The sequence below is a fragment of the Homarus americanus genome, unplaced genomic scaffold (assembly GCF_018991925.1).
Source record: "Homarus americanus isolate GMGI-L3 unplaced genomic scaffold, GMGI_Hamer_2.0 scaffold51859, whole genome shotgun sequence".
In the NCBI taxonomy this organism is placed as follows: Eukaryota; Metazoa; Arthropoda; class Malacostraca; order Decapoda; family Nephropidae; genus Homarus; species Homarus americanus.
This window is the reverse complement of record NW_024711292.1, coordinates 3,537,465-3,554,664: the sequence shown is the minus strand read 5'-3', so window position 1 is coordinate 3,554,664 and position 17,200 is coordinate 3,537,465. Positions and strand designations below refer to the sequence as shown.

Below are 17,200 nucleotides of genomic sequence, written 5' to 3'. Positions count from 1 at the left end.
AGTTTTGTTGTAAGTATAGGTATGCGTTTACTTACACACACACACACACACACACCCACTGAGTATGTGTACTAAAGTTATCATTGGTCGGGTGCTTATTATTTAACGCACACACCTGAACGAAAACAAGAGTAGACGAAGAGTGAGACAGATACAATGTGGGAGGGGGAGGGGGGGGGTGGTTGGCTGCCGCTGTTCAAGGTGAGGGAAGTCTCGGTTAGGGAACTTCCCCCATTCTCCTTACTAAATTAAAACTAACTACCTGCCTCATTATAATTCTGTTTGTCTTCTCCTCCGGCCACCACAACAACAACCACAATAACTACAACCACTCACCATAACCATCACCACAACCACACACCATAACCCCTCACCACAACCATCACGACAACCACCATCACTACCGTCATCACAACAACTATCACCCCCTATCACCACCACCACACAAAGCTGAATTAATATATCGAGTCCCATAAGGAAACTCACAGTCCTACACAAGGAATCCCACAGAGTCCTATAGAGCTTCCAAGTAGGAGAACCACAACCAAGAAGAACACTCCTACAGGTGATCCCCAGCAGGAGCCTGTTGGTGCGGCAGATGGGTAGGACGGGAATTCCAGACAAGTAAATTTTTTTTATATACATTTTTTTTTTATCTTTATGACTGGAAACTGCTGTGTAGACTTGATCTCTGAAGGTCATCGGCTATTTTTATTCACCAGATGAGCCAGTGAAGGGTGTAGTGATGATGGAGGGTAATTAAAGATGTATAAACAGTCATTGCAAAAAAACTATCTGTACTTGGGGTGATCGATGAATTGCAGAATGAACACTGCAGCATCCCTTGTCTCGGGAGGGCTGTCAAAGTACTTCGTCTATTGTGTCATATTTTTTCATCATAATTTTGGATTGATTTTTTTTTGGGGGGGGGTGGGAGTGAGGGGGGTGTGACTGTAAAGTAGTTTGAGCATCTAGTTGACCCATGGCGGTGCACCAGACCAAACTAACCTAAACTAACCTAACCCAACCTTACCTAACCAAATTTAACCCAACTCAACCTAACCTAATCACACGGTCATGCATTACATACATTATGACGGCTTAAGAAGAACATAAGAACATAAGAAAATAAGGAGTCTGCAATAGGCCGGTTGGCCTGTGCATGGCAGCTCCTGTCGAGAGTTACTACCACTCTCTATCATCCATGAATCTATCTAGCCTCCTTTTGAAACTTTCCAGAGTTCCCGCACTTACTACAAAGTTGCTAAGCTTGTTCCACTCGTCCACCACCCTATTTGTGAACCAGTTTCTTCCTATCTCCCTCCTAAACCTAAACTTATCCAACTTGAATCCGTTGCTCCGAATCCTATCCTGCTCGGATATTATAAGAACTTTATCTATATCCCCTTTATTGATTCCTTTCACCCACTTAAATACTTCTATCATTTCTCCCCGCACTCTTCGTCTTTCTAGGGAATGCAAGTTAAGTTTCTTTAACCTATCCTGATATGGAAGGTTTCTAAGTCCCGGAATCATTTTTGTCATTCTTCGCTGCACCGACTCTAGTGAATTTATATCCATTCTATAATAGGGGCACCAGAACTGAACCGCATAATCGAGGTGCGGCCTGACTAGCGCAAGATATAGTTGCAATAAGACCTCTGCACTCTTGTTACTTACACTTCTAGATATAAAACCCAATACTCTGTTTGCCTTATTTCGAACATTAACGCACTGTTTTCGAGGCCGTAGGTCCGGGCTTACAAGTACCCCTAGGTCTCTTTCACAAGTCGACTTCTCTAGGTTGATGTTGTTAAGGCTGTATACATTATAAGTATTTGTTCTTCCAATGTTAAGTACGCTGCACTTGCTGGTGTTGAATTTCATTTGTCATTTTTCAGACCACCCCTGCAGTTTATTTAGATCCTCCTGTAATGCATTTGCATCCTGCCCTGAATTAATTTGCCGCCCTATTTTGGTGTCATCCGCAAACTTGCTTATGTCACTGCTGATCCCAGTATCTAGATCGTTTATGTAAATAATGAACAAGAGTGGGCCTAGTACTGACCCCATGGGGAACCCCACTGGTTTCACGGCCCCACTCAGATTTAACACCATCTACGCTGACCCTCTGCGTTCTATCGGTGAGCCATGATTTTATCCAATTTAAAACTTTCCCCTCGATACCATAAGCCTTAATTTTTCTCAGAAGCCTCTGATGCGGTACTCTGTCAAATGCTTTGCTAAAGTCTAAGTAAATAACATCGTAATTTTCGTCATTATCTACTACCTCGAAGACTTTCCTAAAAAACGTTAGCAGATTTGTTAGACAAGATTTTCCCTTTGTAAACCCATGTTGAGAGTCGTAGATTAATTTGCTTTTCTCTAGATGCGATCGGATGCTATCTGCTATAATTGATTCAAGAAATTTCCCCACAACATACACCACACCTGCACTGTACTTGTCTTAGTTTCTGAATGAAGGTAATAAGTATGAACGACGATACGTAACTGTATGTATATAGGTAGTTCACTGTTACCTAAGTCTGACCTAACCTGACCTGGGCCAAGCAATTCCCAATGGAGATAATAATACAGCCAAGTACACCACCCCCCTCCCCCTACCCCTTCCTCCCCCCAGGCCATAAATATGACACGAGTAAAAAAATAAATAATAGTAAAAAAAATCTAAAAAAAAATAAATAAATAAAAAAGTAAAAAATTCTAAAAATTCTAAAAAATCAAGACAAAATTTTAGAAAATAAAAATATAAATGAAAAAAATATAAAAATATAAAAGAAAAAAGAAAATCTAAAAAAAAAAGAAAAAAAGTCCACACCCCTCGTTAACACTGTCTAAATTTCAGCTTCCTCGTTCAAAAAGTACTCGAGACACCACCCGAACGAGTGACCATGTACAGTAATAAACAAGATCATAACACACAGTAACAGCTTCTCCCCACACCCCTCTTATAGACACACCTGAGGAACGGAACACGACGCTCTGACACCAAGTTCTTAATCTGTGTGTTTTGTTCCTTCTACGGGAGAGATGGAGGGGAGGAGGTGAGGAGAGAGGGGGAGGAGGTGAGGAGAGAGAGAAGAAGAGGAGGGGGGAGGGGAGAGGAAGAGGAGGGAGAAAGATGAGGTGGGGAGGAGAGAGAGGAAGAGGAGGTGGGGAGGAGAGAGAGAGGAAGAGGAGGTGGGGAAGAGAGAGACGAAGAGGAGGTGGGGAGGAGAGAGAGGAAGAGGAGGTGGGGAGGAGAAAGAGGAAGAGAAAAGATGGGGAGGAGAGAGAAAGAGAGAGAGAGAGAGAGGAAGTGGTGTGGAGGAGAGGAAGAGAAGGTTAAACACACTTCTACATAAGAACATAAGAAAATAAGGAGTCTGCAATAGGCCGGTTGGCCTGTGCATGGCAGCTCCTGTCGAGTTACTACGCAAGAACACACACACACATTGTAATATAAAACCGTAATTTCTAAATCCGGGAATAGGACAGTGGCCCTCTCAATTTCTTCCTTGGCCCTCGCCAATTCTTCCATGGACCACTCCAGTTTGATCAACAAACTCGCACACCCAAGACCGCACATAGCACTGGCCATATCTGATAATTATCCCTCGGGAGCTAACCCTGCCGTGACCTTTCCCCTAGTGAGGTCAGAACACATCCAATAAACTGATTAACCCTACAAATCCTGAAGAATTAAATCATCGTTCTCAAAGGGTTTAAGCCATCGTCACCAAAGTAGATAATCCAGTAAATAGTACCGATCAAATAGTCACATATATTTAACTGTAACATAACAAAAACACAAAATTAGTTCGTCAAGTCATTCCACACCATTCCCTTAAAGTAGTGACTGGCTTAAGCGGATATACAAATTAGACAGATGGAAAGTTAAGTCACGATTCGCCTCTGTTTACTGTACCAACGTGTAAAAATTGTTGCCAGGATGAAGGAGGAGGAAGACTAGGAATATTGCCTTATATATATCAAGCTGTGGTGACGGACGGGAGCAAGAAGCAGCAGCAGACAGGCAGGCAGGGTGTGGCGGTCATACCTCCTTGGTGGCGGCCGATCACCACCTGTAAAGACACCTCTCCCTCCGTCAACAACACTATACAAAGGTCACTGGCAGCCACAACACTGACACACTGGCCAATTTTTCACCGAACTAGATATACATTTAAACAACTTCAACAACTCTTAATCCAGTCTGTTAATACACTAAATATATAAAAACAAAAAATACGCAAATATGCATCGAGTTTGTGAAGTGGGTAATGTTTTATTTACTCTTCATTACAATGATGGAGGCTACTGGGTATTTAGTTCCTGGTTCGGGCTGTAGAGGGCGTGTAAACAGTAATTCCTGTACGGGGTTAGTGAGCAAAGTGGGTCTCAGGGTTGTGTAAATGACATAGAACACAGGGGCTAGACTGAGGAACACACACTATATACAACACAGCTTCTGGTATACGCTGCGAGAATCAACATTTAAGTAATTCCGGATTAAAAACAGGTGATTACATAGATCTGGAATACTTGTACACTGAAACTTTAGAAAATTCCGAGTTTTATAGATGGAATAAGTGAACATTAATTCCAGGCTCAAAACACGAGAGTAAATACTGAAAATGTTAACGAATACCTATTATATTTTCCCGGGTAGTATTAGTAGTAGTAGTAATAGTAATAGTTGTAGTATTATTATTAGTATTAGTATTAGTTGTAGTATTAGTATTAGTAGTAGTAGTAGATCAAGATCAAGTGTCCAAGCTTTGCAATTTATGTTGAAAACTCGTATAGGAATCCATCAGACCTCTATATAGCAAACAACAAGGCTCTAAGTGGTGATACCATCTTACAGTCAACCGAGGGAACAACACAGGGGGACCCTGTTGCAATGGCAATGTACGCAATAGGCCTATCAGTGCTCCAATAAGAAATAAAATTTGAAACAACTAAGGTCAAACAAGTGGCGTACCCTGATGACCTTACAGGAGCAGGAAGAGTTGAGGACATCAAAAGGTGGTGGGACCTGGTAACATCACGAGGTCCACAAATAGGGTACCACCCAAACCCCAGCAAGTCCTTTCTCATTGTGAAGCCAGAACATTATGAACGGGCAAGGGAGGTGTTTGGCGGAAGTGAGGTCAAAATAACAAAGGACATCTAGGCGCAGTAATTGGCACTACGGACTTCAAGATCGAGTACGTAACGGGAAAGGTGAATGAGTGGGTTAGGGAAATCCATGCTCTGTCTGAGATTGCTATCACAGAGCCACATGGGGCTTTTGCGGCATTCACCCATGGAGTCAAGCATCGCTGGAACTACCTGATGCGCACTGTCCTTGATATTGGACCCCTCCTCCACCCTCTGGAAGAAGCTATCGGCTTCAATTTCATTCCCAAATTAGTGAAACACCCTCACCTAACCCCAGCAGAGAGATCACTCCTTGCACTACCACCGAGACTGGGAGGAATGGGACTAACCAACCCAGAGGAGATTGCTGCCACTGAGCATCAAAACTCATTTAAGCTCACGGCAGCCCTCACGGACCACATAATAGCTCAGAATGCAACAGGGGAGGTGGATATCATTGAAGTAAACACGATCCGAAGGTCCATTACGACAGAACGGCCAAAGTAACTAGTTGCAGCAACTATTGCTGCAAATACCAGAGAATTTGAAGAAAAAAAAAGTAGCTATAGCGCAGGAGGTGGGCGCCTCGAACTGGTTAACTACGTTACCGATAAGGGCAAATGGTTTCAGTCTCAATAAACAAGAATTTACAGATGCCAATGCTCTAAGGTACGGTTGGCCAGTAGAAGGTTTGCCCTCCCAATGCGTGTGTGGCTCTTCCTATGACGTCGATCACGCCATGGTGTGCAAGAAAGGGGGCTTCATATGCATGAGGCATGACGAAATAAGGGACCTCACAGCAAATATGTTGAAGGAAATCTTCGGGGATATAATGGTAGAACCGACCCTACTTCCTTTGGACGGTGAGATCTTCCAACATAGGACTTCAAACACATCTAACGAAGCCCGTGTTGACGTCAGTGCTCGAGGATTCTGGACGCAGGGACAGCGAGCTTTCTTCGACATCAGAATTTTTGATCCCATGGCCGCATGTCACCGTAACCTAGCTCTCGATGCTGCACACAGGAGGAACGAGAACGACAAGATAAGGGCTTATGAGGAGAGAATTCAAAATGTTGATCAAGGCAGCTTCACTCCTCTAGTGTTCACAACCTCTGGTGGGATGGAACCAAGTGCGAGGTGTTTCTACGCCAGACTCGCGGAGGTGATCTCCGAACAGAAGCAGCAGCCCAGAAGTTATGTTACAGCCTGGATGAGATGTCGACTGTCCTTCTCTCTTCTTCGGTCGGCTTTGCTCTGCCTCAGGGGAACGAGAGCTTCGTCCCCAATGCCGACAACAGCTGCAGATATTGACTATGAGGCTACAGTCACTGAATGCCGCATAGATCTGCGGCTCAACTTATTCAACATAGATAGGATAGCTACTTGTGTATTAGGATATTTAGTATTAAGATAATTAAATGGCGGCGAAGGTGTGGCTATTGGGGGAGGCTGGAGGCCACGTAAAAAAAATTGTAATAGTAGTAGTAATAGTTGTAGTAATAGTAGTCGTAGTAGTAGTAATAGACCTATATCACCTCATCACTAATTATATTCTAAATCTACAAGACAACGGGAGGACAATGATGATCGAGAATGTGATTGTCATTGTAGAAATTCTTGCATTATTAACCGTAAATTGACGTAATGTACAGAGGACAGAAGCTAACATATCACTATTCGTTATATGTATAGACCTTAGTTTTTAATTCGTTTAACACATTAAACCTCAATGCATTAAGTGAAACCTCCATATAACGGACTTCTCTCTCCATTTAGTTCGTTAGATGTTTTTCTTTACATCTAACGGATCCTCGATATAACGAACTTTCATCTGTATAGCTCGTTAAATGGAGGGTTTCACATCTAATAGACCCTCGATATAACGAACTTTCATCTGTATAGTCAGTTAGAAGTAGGGTTTCAGAATTAACGGAGCCTCGATATAGCGGACTTTCATCTCTTATTATAATCCATTAGATGGGGGGATTTCACATCTAACCAACCCTCGATATAACGGAATTTCCTCTCTATATAGTCCGTTAAATAGAGGTTTCACTATATATTTAACCAGTCGGACTTCAGCGTGACGGTACGAGACTTTATTTACGTAACACAGCTGAGTCGGGTTACCCTCCGCTCCCCCTCCCCTCGTGGCTTCCTCCTGGACCACTCGATCGATATCTTCAATATGAGAGGCCCCAACCTGCACCATTCCCAGCAGCATCAAAAATTAACTGAACAGTATGACCATTTATCTCGTCCACCACTCGTCAGCTGGGGTGGTATGTCTGTTGTTTTGTTACTTTGTTTTGACTCTTATTGACCATTGCGTGTACAGGAGAAAACCAGAGAAAAAACTGTCATGTTTTGTAGGGTGAGTACTAGTGTCAGATCCGGGCCATGAATCGAACCCAGGACACAATATTGAGAGTTGACGATTTAAACTGATCCAGACTCATTGATAATTAAAATGACACAGAAGGACTTAGGGTGATTTAAAATGACTGGGTGTGTTGTAAGGTCTTCAGACAAGTATTAGCCAATGATAAAAAGCCACTGAACCCCAACAAGCTTTTCATTGGTCAAGGGAGAACGTGATCTTACTTGATGAGGTGTTTTAACGACATCTCACCCCTCCCACCCACCCCTTGAATTTTACCTCACGATAATAAAACAGTAAAGAAAAAAGTAAGGGAAAATACAAGAGCTGGTTGTATTTTTTTCATCCTCAGTGTGGTAAAAATAAAGTACTTTAAAATATATATTACTCAAAAATATACTCTCAATAGGAAATATGTATACAGTATACTAAGGTAAAATAACAAAACACCTGGTCTGAAATATACTCAAGTAAAATTAAATATAGTTAAGTATATTTCAGTGTATATACCTAAAATAGCCCCTAGTTTATATTAGGTAATGTGGAAGAAGTACAAGAGCAATGACGCATATTTACTGTATGTATTTACTATATTAGGAATATATTCACAGTCAGCAAAATTCCTCACTTGTTTGAAATCACGAATAGCACACCTGAGGCTCAGACTGGGGCACACCTGGAACTGAATCGTTCACACACACACACACACACACATATACATACACACACACACATATACATACACACACACACATACATACACACACACATATACATACACACACATACATACATACACACACACACATACATACACACACACACACACACACACACACACACATTTGGACGTGGAAATGTAATTCACCCAACTCATCAATAGCTAATAAGGTGAGAGCCTACGACCTACTTGAGCTACAGCAAATGACTGTTCCTAAAACTGCGAGGAGGCTGATTTACCGGGCAGAAAAACTCACTGTCATTGGTTACTTGATAGGACTATGCACTGTCTGATTGGTTGACTCAAATAGAACATATAAATCGATCACCATGGCAACTGAGGTTAGGTTAGGTTACTTTAAGGTTGACTAAGGTAGGTTAGGTTAGGTTTAATTGAATTACATTATGTAAGTAAGAGTTAGGGTGGTTAATCTTAAGTTGAAATAAGAGGAGGCTAATCTTCAGATGATCTTTAATTAATGTCAAATTCATGTTAGAATTCATAATACGGCAGGACATATTTTTCTTACACCAGCAGCCTGTAAATGTGTCAGGATAGCTCGTCAGGACATGTAAAATTGTGAGTGTGTGTGGTATAAGTATTTCTTAATTATACTGTATGTGCACCTGTTACAACACTTGCCTCCAGCACCGCCAGTTTCGCCTTGCACTAGCAGTCAAGGATGTTTCAAGTCTAATGTTTTGTTTTAGTGGTGAAATTTGGTACATTTTACGTCAGATATACTTGAACTAAACAAACTGAACTTTAGTTGTTCTCTTTCAAACAAGTCAGTACGCACGCACGCACATACACACATACACACACACGTACATACACACATACACACACATACATACACACACACACACACACACACACATATATACATAAGAACATAAGAACATAAGAATGGAGGAAACTGCAGCGGGCCTATTGGCCCATACTGCGCAGTCCCGTTTATACCCAACCCCTATTGCTCATATGAGCATCCAACCTATGTTTGAAGCTATCCAGCGTATTCGAGTTAATGATGATATTTGGTAACTTGTTCCATTCATCCACTACTCTGTTACCAAATCAGTGTTTACCTATTTCGCGCCTAAATCTAAATTTGTCTAATTTAAAACCATTGTTACGAGTTCGCTCCTGGTTGGATAGTTTGAGTTCCTTTGTAATGTCCCCTTTGTTCAGCCCTGATTTCCATTTATACACCTCTATCATATCGCCTCTCACTCTACGTCTCTCGAGGGAGTGCAAATTAAGATGCTTTATCCTGTCTCTGTACTCAAGGATCCTAATGCCCGGGATTAGCCTTGTCATTCTCCTTTCAATTATTTCCAAGGATTCTATATCCATTCTGTAATAAGGTGACCAGAATTGAACTGAGTAATCCAAGTGCGGTCTCACAAGCCCAAGATATAGTTTTAGGATGACCTCGCTAGTCTTGTAACTAACACTCCTTTGTATGAACCCAAGTACTTTATTAGCCTTGTTTCCAGCAAATACACATTGTTCACTTGGCTTAAGGTTCCTACTTATCATTACTCCAAAATCTCTCTCGCAGTCGCATTTCTCAATGGCATCATTGTTCATCTGGTAACTGGTTTCCCAGTTTACATCTCCTATACTGAGTACTTTGCATTTGTCCACGTTGAATTTCATCTGCCATTTTTCAGACCATTCGAAAAATTTGTTTAGATCTTCCTGTAGTTTTGTGGAGTCCTCATCAGATTTAATAACACGTCCTATTTTGGTGTCATCAGCAAATTTACTTATGTTGCTGTCTATGCAGATATCTATGTCGTTCATGTATATAATAAATAATAATGGTCCAAGTACTGAGCCTTGGGGAACTCCACTAGTGACGTTGCTCCAATGGGATTTAGTGCCGTTAATGCTCACTCGCTGTTTCCTGTCCTGTAACCACGCCCTAATCCATCTAAGGATATTACCTTTGATGCCATGTGCTTCTACCTTTCTAATTAGTCTTTCGTGGGGAACTCTATCAAAGGCTTTGCTTAAGTCGAGATATACCACATCATAATTGTGCTCCTCGTCCACCGATTCGAAAACTGATGAAAAGAATGTTAATAGATTAGTTAGACAAGAATGCCAGCTTGTGAAGCCATGCTGGGAATCACTGATCAATCAGTGCTTCTCCAGGTGATTTCGAATAGAGTTTGAAATGATTGCTTCCAGTAATTTGCCTACTATTGATGTTAGACTGATTGGGAGGTAGTTAGAGGATAGTGATCTATCCCCCTTCTTGAAAATAGGTATTACATTCGCTATCCTCCAGGATTCTGGTACTACATCTGTTTTTAAGGACATGTTAAACAACTTTGCTAAGGGCATACTAAGCTCTTCCTTACATTCCTTTAATACTCTGGCAAATATCTCATCGGGACGAGGTGACTTATTAGGCTTTAGTTTGTCTATTTGCTTACTCATATCGTCACTAGTCACTACTATCTCGCTTAATTTGTTTTCATCACTATCTCTGAAAAGAGTCGGTGCCTCAGGTATCATGTTTAAATTTTCTGTGGTGAAAACTGTTGAAAAATATTTATTCAAATTATTGCTCATTTCTCCATCGTTATCAGTGAGCTCGCCAGTTACTGACCGTATTGGTCCAATCTTTTCTCGTGTTTTAGTTTGATACATTTGGTTTGTCTTCGCCTCCCTTGCTATCCTTACCTCATTATTCCTCTTGGCTTTCCTTATCTCGGTTTTAACCCTACTTGCCAATATCTTATAATAATCCTGGAGGTAAATTTCGCCATGCTTTATCCTTCTACCTATAGCCTTCCTTTGGCCAGTGATGTTCTTTAAATAATTATTTATCCATTTAGGGTCATTGTTGTCTGATCTGAGTTTTTTGTATGGTATGTTCTGCCTTTGTGCATTAAGTAACTCATTATTTAAATTGTCGTGGAACTCGGCAATCTCAAATCTTGTTATCAGGTCGGTGTCAACCGTCAGGTTCGCGGGTGGGGTGAGGTCGGTGTGAGTCACCCCCAGGCATGATACCCCTTCCCTCAACTGCCTCTTCAAACTATCAAAGTTTGCCCTTCTGAAATCTGGGACTTTAGTGGAATTTTCCTTTCGTCCGCCCTGAAAATCTAACTGGAATCTAATTTCTTTGTGATCTCTGTTTGCAAGTTCGTTCCCTACCTCGACATTGCTAATGAGGTGTTCTCTGTTCTACAGAACTAAATCGAGTATATTATTACCCCGGGTGGGTTCGGTTTTATGTTGACTTAGGAAATAGTCCTGGATCGTTTCGAGAAAATCCTCTGATTCTGAGTTACCCGTAAGGTCAGTCCAATCTATTTGGCCAAGGTTAAAGTCGCCTACTATACAGACTTTGTTGTGTATGGAACCCCTGCGCATTTCATCCCAGATAAGTTGCTCATTAACTCTATCAAGATTGGGAGGTCTATATATTACTCCTGTGATTATTTTTTCCCTACCTTCGATTAATTCTATCCAAATTGTTTCTGTATTCCGCTCAGTTTTTATTTCCTTGTTTATTTCACACTTCAGGTTATCCCTGACATAGACTGCTACTCCGCCTCCTTTCCTGGTCTGCCTGTCGGTATGGAACAATTTGTAACCTGCAATTTGGTATTCGACAGGTAACTCACGTGAGTCTAGGTTGATCCATGTTTCAGTGAATGCTATTATATCGATTTTTTCGATACATCCATTTTGTTTCTCATACTTCTACTGTTCGCATAGTAGACATTTAGGTTAGTCGTGTTCTGAGTCCTCCCTTTACTGCGTTTAGGTCTTAACTCGCTGTCTAATATAGCTTTGTCATCATTCCTAACACTATTTCCCTGTAACCTTTTACTTTGCTTGCCCGCTCCCATTGCAGTCTCCTCCACCCCCGTGCCCGTATGTTCCCCTAGTAGTTTAAAGACTTCAATATCTTTTGAACTGCCCCCCTCTAGAGACCCGGCCAGGGTTGCCACCCCATCCTGAGACAGGTGCACCCCATCCCTAGCATAAAGGTCCCTTCTGCCTTAGAAGTTGTCCCAGTTGTCAATGAATGGGACTGATATTGACTTGCAATATCTGTCAAGACGGTCGTTGACACCAACTGCCCTTGACAACCATTCACTGCCAACTCTCCTTCTAGGCAGGACAGCGCATATGATAGGGATCCCTCCCTTAGTCCTAATACGATCTATAGCTGCCTTGAACTTATCAAGAAGCTCCTCTCTCCTTCACCGGCCAATATCATTGCCTCCTGCACTGAGGCAGATAATGGGTTTGTTCCCATTACTAGACAAGATATTGTCCATCCTGTCAATTATATCCCCCACCCCAGCTCCTGGCAAACACACCCTCATCCTATTTTTGTTTTTACCACAAAAAGCCCTGTCCAAGTACCTTACCTGTGAGTCACCAACAATTAAAGTTTTTATACCTTCCTTGTCAACCCTGTCCCTGACTGTACTAACGTCCAATTCGTCTATCAAGGAACTGAAGGAGTTGGTACACTTAGCTGTTGATGTCGTTGTTGATGTATCCTTGGTGTGTTTTTTCATCACCAGTTTAGTCTTCCCTCTCCTCACAACCTTCCACTCGCCTGAGTTTTCGTCAGACACGGGCTTTCCTTGTCTCGCCTCTTCCTTCAACCTCGCCATCTCTTCCTTTAATTTCAGGTTCTCCAACGTGGCCCTCTCTAATTCTTCCTTGGCCCTCTCCAGCTTGGGCAACATACTTGCACACCCCAGACCACACATAGCACTGGCCATATCTGATAATTATCCCTCAGCTAACCCTGCCGTGACCTTTCCCCTAGTGAGGTTAGACCACATACATACACACACATACATACATTGGGATCAGTGTGAACTCGGCTTCTGACTACAGCGTCCTCCAGAATATATTGAACAGTCTCCAAAATTAGGCCACCAACAGCCACGTCACCATCAACCATACCAAGACCATGGTTATGCACATCAACCTCTCCTCTGACCTTGTCCCATCTCCCTCCATTACATTAGGCCCCAACAAACCCCAGGTTGTCGACTCCACTAAGCTCCTCGGCGTCACTATAGATAACATTAAATTGGATAACACACGTTAGTGCAAGTGTCAGATCCTCTAGTTTTCGTTTCCACCTCCCGCGTAGTCTGGAGTCCCCTGGGTTCCCGCGCCCCTACCTGGTCTTCCTCCCTAAATGCCACACAACGTAAACACCTAAAAAAGTGTCTCTTTCTCACACACACACACACGTCTCTCTCTTTCTCCCTCTCACACACACGTGTATAAATCTATTTAAATTTACAAAATATTAACCAAGGCAACGTGCAATAACACAGCGCCCTGGGATCAGCGGGAGATAACCCACCGACCGTGTTATGTAAGAGGCTGACGGCGACGTAGCTTCTGCATTAATATTTATATCTCGCTCTCCCTTCCCCCAACCTCCTCACCCAGTGGCCACAACAAGGGTCTTACTTTACTTCATTACCAGTTTTTACTCGTCGTCATTCCTCTAACATCGCCAAGTATGAAATTTGGATATATGCATTTGAGTGACGTGTAAAGTGCTGGATACCAGTATTATAAGCCATCACAACAGCGTTTATTATACCAGAAGAAAGAACCACCAAACTGACTTCATGTCGTGTGTCATATTTAACCTAACTAGATTATAGTCTTTTCTAAACTCTTATATTTGACCATGTTTCACAAAATTACATCTGATGAAAGGTATTTAACAGTCTTATAAGCATCTACAAGAACAATCCAGGAAAACACTTAAAGACACATTAATAAAACCATAGTATCCAGGTGGTCGAATACTCCCTTAACAAAATTCCTCATCTGGGTTCGCAAACTACCCTCCAGAATAATCTTCTCCCGATGGGCCCCTGGGAGAATTGATGACACACGGCCACTGAAGAAACTCTGTTCAATTATTTATAGCGTTTCTAGTTCATAGTGAAGCAGTTTTATCCCACGAACTGAACATTAAGTACTGTAACTATCCCGTACACTTTAACACTGGCACGAATATGTTCAAAAGGATCTGATAAGTACAATAGTGAATAGTACTGTACAGTCGTGAACAGAAGTCCAGTCGCCCCTTCTGCTGCTCCGCGAACCAAGAGATTCAGACTCATGAATCCGAAGCATTAATGGGCAGAATAATGTACCAGTGTCTACTGCTTCGGGTTTATGAGTCTGAATCTCTTGGTTCGCGGAGCAGCAGAAGGGGAGACAGGACTTCTGTTCACGACTGTACCTTTTACACACACTACCCTGTACAACCTAATATCTGTATTCATATTCTTGGGATTAATATAAGATTCGTCTCCCCAGTTTATTTCACCTTAAGATTAATCACCCTTAGGTTAGCTAGAAGGGATTAGATTAGTTTAAATTAGGATAACGTTAGGGAGATTAAATATTAAGGTGAAATAAGGGTACCTAATCGTTACAGGAGCCCCCCCAAAATAAATATATCAATCTATGCCAATATTAGAGGTTTTGAAAGTTAACATCTACTCTTTACTGATCCATAACTGTGTCCTGGGTGTCCACAACTACCGAAAATTATCCTACGGCCCTGGTAAGACTCCAGGGAAAGGCGGGGTGGTTGAGTCGTGGCCACCAGCAGCTAATTCTGACTGACAGTGGCGGCTCCTTACTCATCACACACCACCACTTTACTCACCCCTACATTACCACAACAAAAATGCGGCTAAGTCTTTGTTTCTGTGGTAATATGAGGTTTACCTGTCCTTGGCCTCGTGCTTATTGAATACCTGTTTACGATTGTTGATTACCGACGTCTGTGAACCCTAGAAAGACGCTTTTATTATACCTTGTGATCAAACCTAACCTAACCTAACCCAACCCCCAAAAAAAATAACGTTATAGGGTGTAGAATCGTGTTTAAAAAAATAAATAAGCTGGGTTATCTAAAATCTTCACGTGATCCCATATTTATTTCAGTAGTTACATCACTAACAATGAGACGAGACAAACAAACAACCGCCGCTAACAACCACCACTACAATTTACAAGGGTCACAGCAACTCGTTCGTTACTTCAGATGATTCACTCGCCACAGAAAAAAAAAACATAAAAAAATAGACTCGTTCTCCTTCAAACATTAGGCAGCAGCATCATCTTCACAGGAGCTAGGTTGATGGGAGAGTTGAATGATTATAAAGTATTAGTGGTGTGAGCCAGCCAGCCTGCAGCCCTCCAAGGTCTACTAGGCCAGACGATGACCACACCCAAGCTCCTTACTCTCCTAACATCATCATCTTCTCTACCCTCACCACACCCTTACCACCCCCCCCCCCACACACACATTCCAAACACTACTTTACAGCTGCCCAGACGCCATCTTTGTAAACTGTATAACCACACGCTACCAAACAAACGTTCAACCCACTTGGCTAATGAATGTCTGGTATAGCTGGTAAAAGGAGCATAATGATGGATGAATGATAATAAATAATAAATAAAAGAGGGTGAATAAAAGGGGAGTGAATAATAAAGGATGTATAATTATGAGATATCAATACTCTCTTCATTAACCTTTTTATTTTTATTTTAAAGTAGGTTAGGTTAGTGTTAGATTAGGTTAGGTGAGGTTAGTGTTAGGTTAGCGTTAGGTTTGGTTAGTGTTAGATTAGGTTAGGTGAGGTTAGTGTTAGGTTTGGTTAGTGTTAGGTTTGGTTAGTGTTAGGTTTGGTTAGTGTTAGGTTTGGTTAGTGTTAGATTTGGTTAGTCGTATGTTAGATTATGTTAGGTTAGAATAGAAAAGTGTTAGGTTTCGTTAGGTTAGGTTAGGTTAGATTACTGTAAGTGGTTTATATAAGACTGTTACTGTTGTTGTTGTAGACAGCACATCACCTAAGGAAAAACTTACGTTATTATTTTCTGTATTCAATTTCTATTTTCAACCAGCTATGAAGGAAAATACCACGATGTTGAAACAAGAGGAAAAAAAATCATCAATATTCGACAACACGATAAGGGTAATTCTCGGCTCAATCTTGTTCTTTTATTTTTGGGACGGTTTATTTTATTTTATTTTTTTTTTGTGTGTGTGTTAATTTTCAGGCGGGAACTGAATCTTGAATTTGGTGGTGGACAGTAGCTGGTTTATTGTGCACTCTATATTCATCCTGAGAACTGTAGGGCAAAGAGGATTATTAGTTACAGAGAAGAGACGTCACAAAGGGTGTTTATCAGACCCCAGTGAACAGGATATTGTGGCGGTAAGTGTTAAGAGGATATCTCTGTACATTGTTTGTTTAGTTCTGTATATATAGGTTAAGTTAGGTTAGGTTAAATTAAGATAACTTTAGGGTTTAGTATATAATCAAGAATTCAAATAATATGAAATTCTTAAGTCCTATTCGTCAAGAGACCCGTCGAGGGATCAGAAAGAAAGTTTTCAGTAAGTACACACACACAGCCAGCACATCACCAACCACACACAAACGCTTGCTCAAGGTCTGTGCATTCGACAAAAAATAATAACAGAACAGGTTACGTGTGTTTCCCTCAAGTGTTGTGTTAACTTAAGCTTTGAATTAGTGAACATGAGGAGATGCCCCCACACACGTGTAAGGTAGTGATAAAGTAAGGTAGGGTAAAGTTTAGTAAGGTTAAAGTAGGGGAAAGTAAAGTAGGGTAAAGTAAAGTAGGGTTAAAGTAGGGTACAGTAAAGTAGGGTTAAAGTAAGGTTAAAGTAGGTTAAAGAAGAGTAAAGTAGAGCAAAGTCGAGTAATATAAGGTAATGTAGGGTAAAGTGAAGTAACGCAAATTGAACTAAATTAACTCAAAATAATAAGCAATTCAACCCGATTCTTTCAACATACAGTACAGTACAACAGATGATAATAATAATAATAATAATAATAATAATAATAATAATAATAATAATAATAATAATAATAATAATAATA

At 41.3% G+C, this 17,200-nt stretch overlaps 1 protein-coding gene across 1 annotated transcript in view; it reads right to left on the bottom strand.

Annotated features, from left to right (window-relative positions):
• Nucleotides 1-17,200, bottom strand: part of LOC121873563 (venom phosphodiesterase-like) — a 52,806-nt gene that overhangs the window by 33,148 nt on the left and 2,458 nt on the right. The gene's annotated exons all lie outside the window — the stretch shown is intronic.